This window comes from Pongo pygmaeus, chromosome X (genome assembly GCF_028885625.2).
Source record: "Pongo pygmaeus isolate AG05252 chromosome X, NHGRI_mPonPyg2-v2.0_pri, whole genome shotgun sequence".
NCBI classification, from domain to species: domain Eukaryota; kingdom Metazoa; phylum Chordata; class Mammalia; order Primates; family Hominidae; genus Pongo; species Pongo pygmaeus.
Genome location: NC_072396.2, coordinates 141,315,922 through 141,330,683, shown reverse-complemented (window position 1 = coordinate 141,330,683; position 14,762 = coordinate 141,315,922). Strand labels below are relative to the sequence as shown.

The following is a 14,762-nucleotide window of genomic DNA, read 5'->3' as shown; positions in this document are numbered from 1 at the left end:
CTTCCCTCCTTCCCTTTTTTCCTTGCTTATTTTTTTCCTTCCCCCTATTTCTTTTCTTATAAGTGGACAAGTCTAAATTCTTACTTGCTCATAAAGGAGTCTGATACTTATGGCAGACAATTCCTCAAGGGTTTTGAGACTCCCCTAATGTTTTCTCTAGTCATTTACAGAAACACTTAGATAAATTTGTTTCACCAGAAGGATCTATAATTTTTCAAAATATAGATGATTTTGCTTGTAGCCTTAGAAACTAAAGAGCAATGCAAAACTAACACTTTGGCTTTGTTACAGTTCTTTGCTTCACAAGGGCATAAGGCCTCACTAGATAAATTGCAACATTGCTTTTCTGAGTAAACTATTTAAGGCATCTGTGTTCAGCTGTGGGCCTTAGAGTGGTATAATCTAGGGGTCATCTCATTTTGCAGATCTAACAGCCAAATGTAGTGCTATGGTTAGAATGTTTATGTCTCATTCTCTCCCCAATTCGTATGTTGAACTCTAATCTCCAATGTGACGGTATTAGAAATGGGGCCTTTGGAGGTGATTAGGGTGTTGCCCTAATGAATGGGATGAATGCCATTATAAAAGAGGCCTCAGAGAGCTTCCTGGCTCCTTCCACCATGTGAGGATGCAACCAGAAGGCACCATCTATGAGGAAGTGAATCCTTACCAGACACTGAATTTGCCAGCATCTTGATCTTGTACTTTCTAGCCTCCCAAAAAGTGATTAATAAATGCCTGTTGTTTGTAAGCTACCCAGTTTATGGCATTTTGTTATAACAGCCCAAATGGACTTAGACACAGTTTTGGTACTAATGCAGTATTAAAGAGAGTAGATTGCAGGTTTTGCAGAGTGGGCAAAACCTCTGATGGAGCAACTACATGTTAATCCTTCAGATCTTCTGGTTTGGTCCCTAGAATCTGAAGAGGCTTTTGAACAATGGAAATTGGGGATGGCCTCTCTCTTAGCTTTGAAATGTCCAAAGTTTGAAAAATCTGACATGATTTATGTAATATTCCTGTTCAAAATGATGATATAATAATGTTTATCAATTGGTAATGTAGTATGGCTAAAAGTGGCCACTCAAAAAGCTTCCTAGCTGCAGTGACTTATCACGCAGCTTTGGAAGCTTATGCTTTATCTGCAATTAAGTCTGCATAAGCAGATGAGTTAATACCAGTTAGTAGAACTGCAATTCTTAGTTCTGGACTAAAAATAAACATAAAAATATATACATAATAAATATATGTTTGATGTCTGTCATGCAACAGAGAATATTTTTTTAAATAGAGGATTTTTGACTTCAATAACAACTAAAAAAAAAACACATGGAAAATTGATAGCTGATTTGTTAGGGACTTTACATCTGCTTTCTCAGATACCAGTAATTCATTTTGCTCATAGAGCTGTAAAAGCTGCTTTTATTTATTATTTATTTTTATTTTTTAGATGAAGTCTCTCTGTGTCACCCAGGCTAGAGTGCAATGGCACGATCTTGGCTCACTGCAACGTCCGCCTCCTGGGTTCAAGCGATTCTTCTGCCTCAGCCTTCCGAGTAGCTGGGACTACAGGCATGTGCCATCACACCCAGCTAATTTTTGTATTTTTAGTAGAGACAGGATTTTGCCATGTTGGCCAGGCTGGTCTCAAATTCCTGACCAGCCTGGCCTCAGGTGATCCGCCTGCCTCAGCCTCCCAAAGTGCTGGGATTATAGACGTGAGCCACTGCGCCCTGCCAAAAGCTGCTTCTAAAACATGGCTGGCTCCAAACTTAGAAGCTCTATTTTTAATACAACAAGAAGCTTTTGTTCATTTTTTAAAATGTGCTTCACAAAAATAAATGAGCAAATGAATTGAAAAAGGAGCTAAAAGAAATTTGATTGGACTGTGGGAATTACCTAACAGTAATTCCTATACTTCAGTCCCAATTTGCTTGGTTAGTGGTGTTGTGTCATTGACAAAATGATCTGAACAAAAGAGGAATTTTAAAGGCATTAGACCCCTACTAGACCTACCAAAAAGATACAATTATTCACAACATATTAAAGAGATATGCTATGTAATGTATGCTATTGATGCGCTATTCTTTACGGCCACTCCAAATATAAGCACAGGAAGTTCTCTCTAACCAACTTTACCAGGAACGTGGTGGCAGTTAGATTTCGGTAAGAGATATTGTCTAGTTGTGGTATGTGTGACATTTGGATGGCCTGAAATCCTTCTGTCTTCAAAAGCTGAACTTCAGTTAAGCAAGATGAATAAACTCTAAAGGTCTACTGTACAACATTCTGCCTATAGCCAGTAATACTATATTGTACTCTCAAAAATTTGTTAAGAGGGTAGATCTCTTGTTAAATGTTCTTACCACAATCAAATAAAATTTAAAAAGCTGATGTTTGGAACAGAAAACCAAACACCGCATGTTCTCACTCATAAGTGGGAGTTGAACAATGAGAACACATGGACACAGGGAGGGGAACATCACACAGTGGGATCTGTTGGGGGGTGGGGGTCAAGGGGAGCGAGAGCATTAGGACAAATACCTAATGCATTCAGGGCTTAAAACCTAGATGATGTGTTGATAGGTGCAGCAAACCACCATGGCACATGTATACCTATGTAACAAACCTGCACGTTCTGCATATGTATCCCAGAACTTAAAATAAAAATAAAAATAAAAAGCTGGTGTTCAGGCAGTGGTAAAGGTTCTCTTAAAACTCACAATTTCCACTTCTGGGATACCAGAGCACATTGACTAGGACAGAGGAAGTCATTTTACTTCTACTGTTGCCCAGGAATTATGCCAAATGCGTGCAGATTCCTATAAGCCTCAGTCCTTTGGACAAGTAGAGTGAGTAAATCAAACTCTAAAAAACTACTTGGCCAAGATTTAGTAATCTAACATGTTAAAATGGCTTAGAGCTTTGCCACTAACCTTATCAAAAATTAGAGTGACCCCTGCAAGCAAGCACAGTATCTCTCCCTTTGAACTTATGGTTGGCAGGCCTATGAACTTGGGTCTGAGACCATGTTCTGTTCCCAATTTAACTGAATCCTCTCATAATCATGTTCAATAGTTAAAAGGCCTTCTCTTTTCCCTAGAAACCCTGAGACTTACAGTCATAAGGACTTGCCTGTGTCAGTCTGCCACCCTTATAGAATAGGAGACTTCATCCACATAAAGGTATTTCAAAGGAAAGACAGGTTGTCACTGCATTGGGAGAGACCCTTTCAGGTGCTGCTGATCACTCATACTGCTATCAAAGTGAAGGAGAATCATAGTTGGATTCATGCTTTCTATGTGAAGCCAGCACCGCAGGAGGACTAGACAGTTGTTCCCACAAAGAACTTCTCTAGAGTAATGGATATTGTACTGAACTCAACTGAAAAGAGGTATTCTTTATTTAAAAAAATTTTTTTTGAGACTCGGTATCACTCTGTCCCCCAGACTGGAGTGTTGGAGTGCAATGGCGTGATCTTGGTCACTGCAACCTCCGCCTCCCAGGTTCTAATGATTCTCTTGCCTCAAAAAGATGTATTCTAAAAAATTGATTGCTATTCTCATAGTACTACTCAGACAGAGGTTATTTGAATCACCACAATAAAGAATCACATTTATTGGAAAGCAAACATTATTATTACACCAAATTTCTGCATTCCCAGTAATGGTTCCTCCAACCACATATTTCCAATGAGCTCTAAATTGTACTCCCATTGTGGATATGCTCTGGATTACTGGCCGACTACAAGTGAGATCATCCTCATTAGTAATTTTTGATAATAACAAAGTTAAAGTGATTAGTATGCATCCAGGTACTCAAGTTCTAACTTTAACACAAAAATGTTTTATTAACTGGCTTGATTGAAATAATGACATAGAAAAGAAAAATATCTAATTAGCAGATGAACAGAAATCTGGCACCTACAGATTACTAGCAACTACAAAAGACAGATATAGTGTCACTACTAACATTGGGAGGCAGGTTTTCTCCAGTATGGGTGGATAAACAAAGGTGGATGCCTGTTATTTATAGAGATTTAGCTGACTGTTTTAATTATATAACTATTTAGACCAATGGAAAAAATGACCCATAAGATGGATTTTTCCTTAAGGCTTAAAACACTAAAGTTGGCTGGACATGGTGGCTCACACCTGTAATGCCAGCCCTTTGGGAGGCCAAGGCAGGTGGATCGCTTGAGCCCGGGAGTTTAAGACCAGGCTGGGCAACACAGTGAGGCCTCATCCCTACAAAAATACAAAAATTAGCTGGGTGTGGTGGTGTGTGCCTATAGTCCCAGCTACTTGGGAGGTTGACGTGGGAGAATTGCTTGAACCCAAGAGTTTGAGGTTTCAGTGAGCTATGATCATGCCACTGCACTCCAGCCTGGGCGACAGAGTGAGAACTTGTCTCAAAAAAAAAGAAAAAAAAAACACGAACAAAAAACCAAAAACCAGACACAAAGCAACTTAAAGTTGTGCACATTAAACACTAGAAGTTCAATCCGTACTCTAAAATCAGTGCCTCCTAAGACTTTTAACTAGATGATGGCCATGGATTTCTTTCTACTTCTCATCTTAAAACAAAGTTATTTAGGAAATGGAGCAATCACTGAACGGCCTAAATTACCATGTAAATGTGATGTTACTCATGTAACTGATGGAAACTCAGAAGAAATTTATTGGGGCATCAAAGAAAAACTGTTAATTAAAATTTGAAATTAGCAGGGTCCTGAGTTAAGCTACTCTATAGGCCTGGATTGGGCAAGGCTTCATGAGGAACTACAAAATAATGCTCCATAGTTAATCATTTGAAAGTACAAGCAATAAAGACATCACAACAATTTATAAAATTAATGTATGACTAAAACATTTTTTCATTGCTAATCAAGACTCTGGGCTTCTGCCATCTTTTCAGCATCAGCTGGATAAGCACAGAGACACTGCTGGAAGGAACATAATGGTGGCTGCCCAAGGAGAGCCCCAAGTCCAGTTCAAATTGGTATTGGTTGGTGATGGTGGTACTGGAAAAACTGCATTCATGAAATGTCATTTGACCAGTGAATTTGAGAAGTATGTAGCCACCTTAGGTGTTGAGGTTTATCACCTTGTGTTCCACACCAACAGAGGATCTATTAAGTTCACTGTATGAGATACAGCTGGCCAGGAGAAATTTGGTATACTGAGAAATGGCTATTATATTCAAGCACGGTGTGCCATTATAACGTTTGATGTAACATCTTGAGTTATTTACAAGAATGTGCCTAACTGGCATAGAGATCTGGTATGAATATGTGAAAACATCCTCATGTTATATGGCAACAAAGTGGATATTAAGGATGGGAAAGTGAAGGAGAAACCTACTGTCTTCTACTGAAAGAAGAATCTTCAGTATTATGACATTTCTGCCATAAATGCCAAAAAGCAACTACAACTTTGAAAAGCCCTTCCTCTGGCTTGCTAGACAGCTCATTGGAGACCCTAACTTGGAATTTGTTGCCATGCCTGCTCTTGCCTCACCAGAGGTTGTCATGGACCCAAATTTGGCAGTGTAGTATGATCATGATTTAGAGGTTGCTTAGACAACTCTCCCAGATGAGGATGATGACCTGTGAGAATGAAGCTGGAGCCCAGTGTCAAAAGTCTAGTTTTATAGGCAGCTGTTCTGTGATGTCAAGTGGTGCACTGTGTGTGCCACTTTATTATCTAGCTAAGGGCAACATGTGCTCCATCTGTGGGATGCTGAAGGAGATGAATGGGCTTTGGAGTGAATGTGACAGTTTAAAAAATACCTTCATTGTTTGGACCTGCATATTTAGCTGTTTGGGAATGCAATTGATTTCTTCTTGAGTTTCAAATGTAAGACTGCTACTGTCACATCACAATATTCAGTTGTGCCTAACTGGCATAGAGATTTGGTATGAGTGTGAAACATCCTTATGTTGTTCAGTGGGGAAATTTTGTTTGTTACTATCACTGCCATTACTTTTTGTTTAGAATCAGAATGAAAGCGTATTTCAAATATCTTTTAAAAATCAGATTTAACTATTCAGCATTAGTATAATATATTCAAAGGTTATTTCCCCAAGGCAGATAAAAATTTCTAAAAAATTCACTTTCTACAAATTTAGTAATTCTGATGTTCTATCATGCTTCTAATAATTGCTTTGCTTTGTGTTTTACTACAGATTTGCTGATTTTAGATGGCTACAACTGCCCAGAGAAAGGGAAAAAAAACCACAATAAAGATAACTAAAAAAATGTTCATGTTACTAGTTTATAGTAACACAGTCAGGAGATTGTAAGGACAGATACAAATTAACAATAAGAGGCTTAATTACTCCCATTGAAAATAAGGTATGAGATTTCTCTCCCCTCCTTTTTTTCCAGAACATTTACTTGAGAAAACTTATAATTGTAAGTACTTTCTCCTCTCTTTTAAATGTACATAAATCCTTTTGCAGACTAAGTCGGTCTTTTGCCATCTTTGTGACCCACAAATGTCTTTCTCAAGAGTCATCTCTTTGAAATGTAAACATCAAGGGAGAAAGCACCCTCATTTCCCAGTTCCTGTGGGAGGGTAGCAGCCTAACTTTAGTCGCCATCTTACTCCAAGTGTCAGAATCACCTCCTGTCGTAAAGATATGAGAAGTTTATTTTTCCCCTGGATAAAGCCAATTAGCTAACACAATGGTAATGGTAACCTGGTGTCTTAGTCTGTGCTTTTATAATGAAATACCACAGACTAGGTAATTTATAAACAACAGAGATTTATTTCTCATGTTCCAGAATCTGGAAAATCCAAGATCAAGGAATGGACAGGTTTGGTGTCTGGTTGTTACTGGAAATGAGTCCCGATCCAGACCCCAAGAGAGGGTTCTTGGATCTCGTGCAAGAAAGAATTCGAGGCGAGTCCATAGAGCAAAGTGAAAGCAAGTTTATGAAGAAAGTAAAGGAAGAAAAGAATGGCTACTCCATAGGCAGGGCAGCCCCAAGGGCACTGCCCATTTTTATGGTTATTTCTTGATTATATGCTAAACAAGGGGTAAATTATTCATGCCTCCCTTTTTTAGACCATAGAGGGTAACTTCCCCATGTTGCTTTGGCATTTGTAAACTGTCATGGTGTTGGTGGGTGTGTAGCAGTGAGGATGACCAGAGGTCAGTTTCATTGCCATCTTGGGTTGTGGTGGGTTTTAGCCAGCTTCTTTACTGCAAACTGTTTTATCAGGAAGGTCTTTATGACCTGTATCTTGTGCCAACCTCTTATCTCATCCTGTGACTAAGAATGCCTTAACCTCTTGGGAATGCAGCCCAGTAGGTCTCAGCCTTATTTTACCCTGCTCCTATTCAAGATGGAGTTGCTCTGGTTCAAACGCCTCTGACATGGTGAAGGCTTGATCTCTGCTTCCAAGATGGCACCTAGTTGCTTTATCCTCTGTCTTAATTTTAGCCCAGAAAGACCCATGTTGGACTTCTACAGAACTGTAAGATAATACATGTGTTTTTTTTTAAGTCACTAAGATTGTAGCAATTTGTTACTGCATCAATAGAAAACTAATAGAACAAGGTATTTCCCAACAGCTGAGTGCAATTCTATGGAGGAGGTTGCAGTTATAAGCTGTTAGCAGCAGCACTCCCAGAAACTGGAGGGTGGGTGCACTCATCATTAAAGGGTTGGCAGTGTTCACTTTAGTAAATCTGCCTAATTCTGGGATGCAATTTAAGGAAGGCTACTGTTTATGATTTTGGTTGCTTTTTTGTTTGTTTGTTTTGGTTCTTTTTAGAGAGCTATTCCTTACCTCAAGGTAAAAAACATATTCTCTTACATGTTCTTTGAATACAATTTTAGTTGGATTTTATACATATAAATATTTAATCCATTCCTTCCAAAATTTGTGTATGTGTGTGGTAGGAGGTAGAAATTTACCTTTTTCCAGATAGATAGCAAATTGTCTCGGTCTCATTTATCGAGGAGTCAGTCTTCTTTCCCTATTGATTTGAAATATTATAAACCAAATTTCCACAAATGCATGGGTTAGTTTCTGGGCACTAGTGATTTGCTCACCTAATCCCAAATCAGCACCACACTTATTTAATTATTATAGCTTTACAGTATGACTTCATATCTTATGAGTAAAATTTGTTCTCTTTGTCTTAAAAAATTGTCTTGGCTATATGAGGGTATTGGTGATGTTGACTCCATCTCTTATTTAAATATATATATGTAAATATTTATGTAAACAGCTTTATTGAGATATAATTTACACGTCATACAATTAACCCACTTAAAGTGTACAATTCAGATTTTTAGTATACTCACAGACATGTGCCAGCATCGCTGCAATCAACTTTAGAAACCCTGTACCAAATAACATCCTATGAAGAAACCCTGAAAGAAATCCCTCATTCTCCCCTCCCCCTGAGCCCCTGGCAACCACTAATGTACTTTCTATCTCTATGGATTTGCCTGTTCCAGATAATAAATAAAAATGGAGTCATAGAGTGTGTGATCTTTTCTGTCTGTCTTTTTAACATAATGCTTTAAAGGTTCATTCATGATGTAGCCTGTATTGGTACTTCATTCGTTTTTATGACTAAGTAATATTCCATTATAATGATAGTGACTGGAGGCAGCCAAATGCCTAGGCATATAGGGGCGGGTCCCTGGTGAAACCCCACCTTCAAACCCAAAACAGCCTGAAACCCGGGGCCCAGAGTGAGAACTTCTATTCCTGTTTGCCTGCTCTCTCCTGATTGGTTCTTTCTGAATAATGCCTTTTAACCAATTGAATGTTGCCTTTTCCAATACTACCTATGGCCCGCCCTGCCCACATCCTGTACCTATAAAGACCCCAGACTCAGTCAGTAGAGAGAGAGAGGGATGGCCTGACTTCAGGGAAGAGACCTCCTGCTTCGGGGAAGATGACCTGCCCTTCCCATTCCCTTTCCAGCTCTCCTCTCTGCTGAGAGCTATTTTAATTGCTCAGTAAAATTCTCTACCTTCACCATCCTTCAGTTGTCAGAGTGACCTCAGACGTGCACCACCACACCTGGCTATTTTTTTTGTATTTTTAATAGAGACATGGTTTCACTATGTTGGTCAGGCTGGTCTCGAACTCCTGACCTCAAGTGATCCGCCCTTCTCAGCCTCCCAAAGTGCTGGGATTACAGGTGTCAGCCACCGTGCCCAGCTGACATTTGATTTTTGACAAAAGTACCAGAACGATTCAATGAGAAAATATAGCCTTTTCAACAAATGGCAATGGAACAATTGAAGATCCATATACAAAAAAGGAACCTCAAACTAAACTTCACATCTTATGCAAAAATTGATTCAAAATGTATCACTGACCTAAATGTAAAACATAAAAAGCATAGGAGAGAATTCTTAGGATTTAGGACAAAGCAGTTTTAGACTAGACACCAAACATATGGTCAATAAAAGGAAAAATTGACAAATTGGACCTCATAAAAGTTAAAAACTTCCTCAGCAAAAGCCTGTGTAGAGAGGATGAAAAGACAAGCTACAGACTGGCAGACTGGGAGAAAATATTTGCAAACCCCATATCTAACAAAGGACTAGTATCAAAATTCCATGAAGAACTCTCAAAACTCAACAGTAAGAAAACAATCCAATTAGAAAATGAGCAAAATATATAAACAGACATTTCACTCAAGAGGATATCCAGATGTCAAATAAGCACAAGAAAAGATGTTCAATATCATTAGCCATCAGGTAAATGGAAGTCAGAATTATAATGAGATATCACACATGTATCCAAATGGCTTAAGTAAAAAATAGTGAGAATACCAAATGCTGGCCAGAATTTGGAAAAACTGATCACTTGTATGTTGTTGATGGGAATGTAAAATTATACAGTCACATTGGAAATAAATTTGATGGTTTCTTACAAACCTAAACATGCAGCTATCACACAGCCTACCAATTTCACATTTGGGCATTTATCTCAGAGAAACAGAAACTTATGCTTACACAAAAACCCATACACAAATGTTTGTACCTACTTATTCATAATAACCAAAAGCTGAAAGCAACCCATATATCCTTTCATGGGCGAATAGTTCAACCAACTGTGGTACATCCATATGATGCAATACTACTAACCAATAAAAATGAGTGAACTATTGACACATACCTTTTCAACAATCCTGTGACCTCAGTATCCAGTTAATGAACTTCCTTTGTAATTAACCATCTGGAGTCATCTCCTCTTGCTTGCAGCTAAGAAAACTGATTGATACAAAGAGAAATAAATGTAAGAGGAAACTACAAGAAACAAGAAGTAGAAGTCAGTGAATGCGTTGTTAAGGTTTATAGTTGCCTAAATAACCAAAGCCAAAAAATGATACCATAGATAATACTAACAGTCAGGTGACAGGCTGAGAGAAGATCTTTTCAATGTATAAAATTGGCAAAAACTAATATTCAAAATTTTAAAGGAATTCTTCGAAAACTACCTGAAAAGACTGACAACACCATAGAAAAATGGGCAAAAGGCCAGGCGCAGTGGCTCATGCCTGGCTCATGCTCCCAGCATTTTGGGAGTCTGAGGTGGGTGGATCACTTCAGGTCAGGAGTTTGAGACCAGCCTGGCCGACATGGCAAAAACTCGTCTCTACTAAAAGTACAAAAATTAGCTGGGTGTGGTGGTGGGTGCTTGTAATCCCAGCTACTCAGAAGGCTGAGGCCAGGAGAATCGCGTGAACCTGGGAGGCATTGGTTACAGTGAGCTGAGATCACCCCACTGCACTCCAGCCTGTGTCACAGAGCGAGACTTTGTCCCAATAAAAAGAAAGAAAAATGGGCAAAGCACTTGAATAAACAAATCACATAAGGGAAAACCAAAATGATTAAACATGTACGAAGAGATGCTCTACCTCACAAGTAATCAGACAAACGCAAATGAAAACAACAATGAGATATAAGTCTGGACCCATCACATTGTCAAAAGTAAGTTCAATGATCAAGTGGTTGTGAAAATATGAGAGGATGAGAGCAAATCCTTGGATTCTGCTAGTGTGAGGTTAAACCTGTGCAGCCATTCTGATGAGCAATCTGGCAGTGCCTAGTGAAATTAAGAATGTGTGCAACCCAAAGCAATTCGACAGGGGAAAGGAAAGTCATTTCAATGGAGGGTAGTTGAAAAACGGAATATTTACATGGAAATTAAAATACTAGATCTTTAACCTCCCTACTCAACACAATACACAAAATAAATTTGAGAGGGATTACACACTTAAAGGTAAAAACGAAAGCTATAATGCTCTGGAAGAAAACAGGAGAATTTCCCTTCTTTTCCTCTCTCTCTCTCTCTCTCTCTCTCTCTCTCTCTCTCTCTCTCTCTCTCTCTCTCTCTCTCTCTCTCTCTCCTCTCTCTCTCTCTCTCTCTCTCTCTCTTTCTTTCTTTTCTTTCTTTCCCTTCCTTCCTTCCTTTCCTTCCTTTCCTTCTTTCTTTCTTTTCTTCTTTCTCTTTTTTAAGACAGAGTCTCACTCTGTTGCCCAGGCTGGAGTGCAGTGGCAAGATCTCGGCTCACTGCAACCTCCGCCTACTGGGTTTCAGCGATTCTCCTGCCTCAGCCTCCCACATAGCTGGGATTACAGGTACATGCCACCACACCTGGCTAATTTTTGTATTTTGGATAGAGACGAGGTTTCAGCATGTTGGCCAGACTGTTCTCGAACTCCAGACCTCAAGTGATCCACCCAGCTCGGCCTCCCAAAACGTTGGGATTACAGGCGTGAGCCACTGCACAAAGCTGAAAACAGAAGAATTTCTGTATGACCTTGAAATAGTCAATGACTACTTAGGACACACAATATACTAATTGCAGAGAAAAACAATTGATAAATTGGACTTCATCAAAATGGAAAAACGAATGCTCATCAAAAGATACCTTAAATAAGCAAGCCAAACATTGGGAGAAATATATATTTTTTAATTTTTGTTTTTAATTTTTGTGGGTACATAGTTGGTATGTATGTGGGTTACCTGAGATATTTTGATACAGGCATGCAACACATATTAATCACATCAGGGTAAACAGGGTGTTCATCACCTCAAATATTTATCATTTGTGTTTCAAATAATCCAATTATACTTTTTAAGTTATTATTTTGAGACAGGATCTCACTCCGTCACCCAGGCTGGAGTGCAGTGGTGTGATCATGATTCACGGCAGCCTTGACCTCCTGGGCCCAAGCGATCCTCCCACCTCAGCCTCTCGAGTAGCTGAGACTGCAGTTGTGTGCTACTACGCCTAGCTAAATTTTATTTTTGTAAAGACAGGGTCTTCCTATGCCCAGACTGGTCTTGAACTCCTGGGCTCAAGCAATCCTCCCCCCTTGGCCTCCCAACGTGCTGAGATTACAGGCATAAGCCACTGCACCCAGCCTCTTTTAGTTATTTTAAAGTGAACTATTAAATTATTTTTTTTACTATAGTCATTCTGTTGTGCTAGCAAATACTAGGTCCTATTCATTCTTTCAAACTATTTTTTTGTATTCATTAACCGTCTCCCCTTCCCCCTCCAACTCCTGTCCTAGCCTTTAGTAACTACTCTTCTACTCTATCTCCATGAGTTCAATTATCTTAATATTTAGCTCACTGGGAGAAATATCTACACTACATGCACCTGACAAAAGTTTTGTATTCAAAATGCATGAAGAACTCCTATAACTCAATAATATAAACAGAAACCAACTTTTAAAAAAGGGCAAAGCATTTAAATGCATTTCTGAAAGAAGATATGTGAGTGGCCAATAAACACATGAAAAGGTGCTCGACGTTGTTAGCCAACAGAGAGATTAAAATTAAAACTATGAAATATCACTACACACAAGAATAGCTAAAATCAAAAAGAATGATAACACCAAATGTTGGCAAAGATGTAAAACAACTGAAATTTTCATATATGCCAATAGGAGTATAAAATGATATAATCACTTTGGAAAACTGTTTGACAGTTTCTTAAAAAGTTAAACATGTACATATTTTACAGCACAGCAATCCTACTTCTAGGTATGTATTCCATAGAAATGAAAGCTTAAGTTTACAAAAAGTCTTGTATAAGGACAATCATAGCAGCTTTATTCATAAGGGCCCCAAGCTGGAAACAGAGCAGATGTCCCTCACCAGGAGAATAGATAAACTATGGCATATTCATACAATCAAATACTATTCACCGATAAAAATGAATTAACTACTGGTGTATGCAACATGGATGAATTTCAAAAATATCATGTTGAATGAAAGAAGTCAGGTAAAAAGAAGTACATACTATAAATTCCCGTTTATCTGATGTTATGGAATAGGAAAGACCAATCTATAGTGATAGAAATCAGATCAGTGGTTACTTCAGTGAGGAGGACATGGGATTAACTGGGACAGGGCATGAAGGAACTCTCTGGGGTGATGGAAAAGTTCATATCTTGATTTGAGTTACCTGAGTGAGTGAATTTGTAAAAACTGGCTGAACTGTACTTTCAGATCTGTGAATTTTGCTATATGTAAATTATATTTCATTTTTTTCAAATACAAATATAAAACCTACTGTTAGAATACACCTCAACCTCACAGTAGTGGTTACCTGAGTAAAGGAAGAAAGTAGAAGGAGCTAAAGTGAATGCCTTACCTGTACTCATAACTTGAAATGGAGAGAGAGAGAGTGTGTGTGAAAGGGAAAACGAATGCATGTCCCATGAACTTGCTCTAGTATTCCTCCTAATTTTTTTTTTTTTTTTTTTTTTTTTTTTTTTTTTTTGAGACAGAGTCTCCGTATCTCGTCCAGGCTGGAGTGCAGTGGCGTGATCTCAGCTTACTGCAACCTCTGCCTCCTAAGCTCAAGCAATCCTTCCACCAGTCTCCCAAGTAGCTGGGACCGCAGGCGCATGCCACCATGCCTGACTAATTTTTGTATTTTTTATAGAGATGGGTTTTTACCATGTTTCCCAGGCTGATCTTGAACTCCTGATCTCAAGCGATCTGCCCACCTCAGCCCCCCAAAACGCTGGGATTACACGCCTGAGCCACCGCACCCGGCCCCTCCTACCTGCTTTGTCATTCCCTCTCATTCTGCTCTCTGGCTCATTTTACTCAAGCTTCCCACTGAATGTTGGTGTTCATCATCATTTTAGCTTCTATCTTTTGTCATCTGAAAATACCAATGTTACTTAAAGTGGATCATAATCTCTTGGGCTGCTTGCTAAAAATGCAGATTGTACCTACCTCATAGGGCTACTTGGGCAACTGCATGAGATAATGGTTATATGATGCTTAAAATGGTGCCTATGACAAAGTAAGGACTCCTCCAAAAATTCTGTATTATTATTATTAGTTATTGTTGTTGCATTATTGAAACAGAATATTGGAAGTTGGTGGTGGAGAATTTTCTTTTTTTTATTTTACTTAAGTTCTGGGATACCTATGCAGAACATGCAGGTTTGTTACGTACGTATACGTGTGCCATGGTGGTTTGCTTGACCTATCAATCCATCATCTAGGTTTTAAGCCCTGCATGCATTAGGTATTTGTCCTAATGCTCACCCTCCCCTTGCCTCCCACCTCCAGAGAATTTTCATTTTTATTAAAATCTTCAGGTGATTCTGATGCATATTAAGTTTTGGAACCACGGAAGAACATACTCCCTAAGGAATTTCATTCAAATACATGACCTCAACTACTACTTGTATGGAAATGACTCATGGAACACATTTCCAGATATTTCTCCTGAGTTCCAGATT

At 38.8% G+C, this 14,762-nt stretch overlaps 1 pseudogene; it reads left to right on the top strand.

The window, feature by feature from the left end:
* LOC129024025 (GTP-binding nuclear protein Ran-like) overlaps positions 1 to 5,755 on the top strand; it is a 40,614-nt pseudogene extending 34,859 nt beyond the window's left edge.
* Positions 5,756 to 14,762: the final 9,007 nt, after the last annotated feature.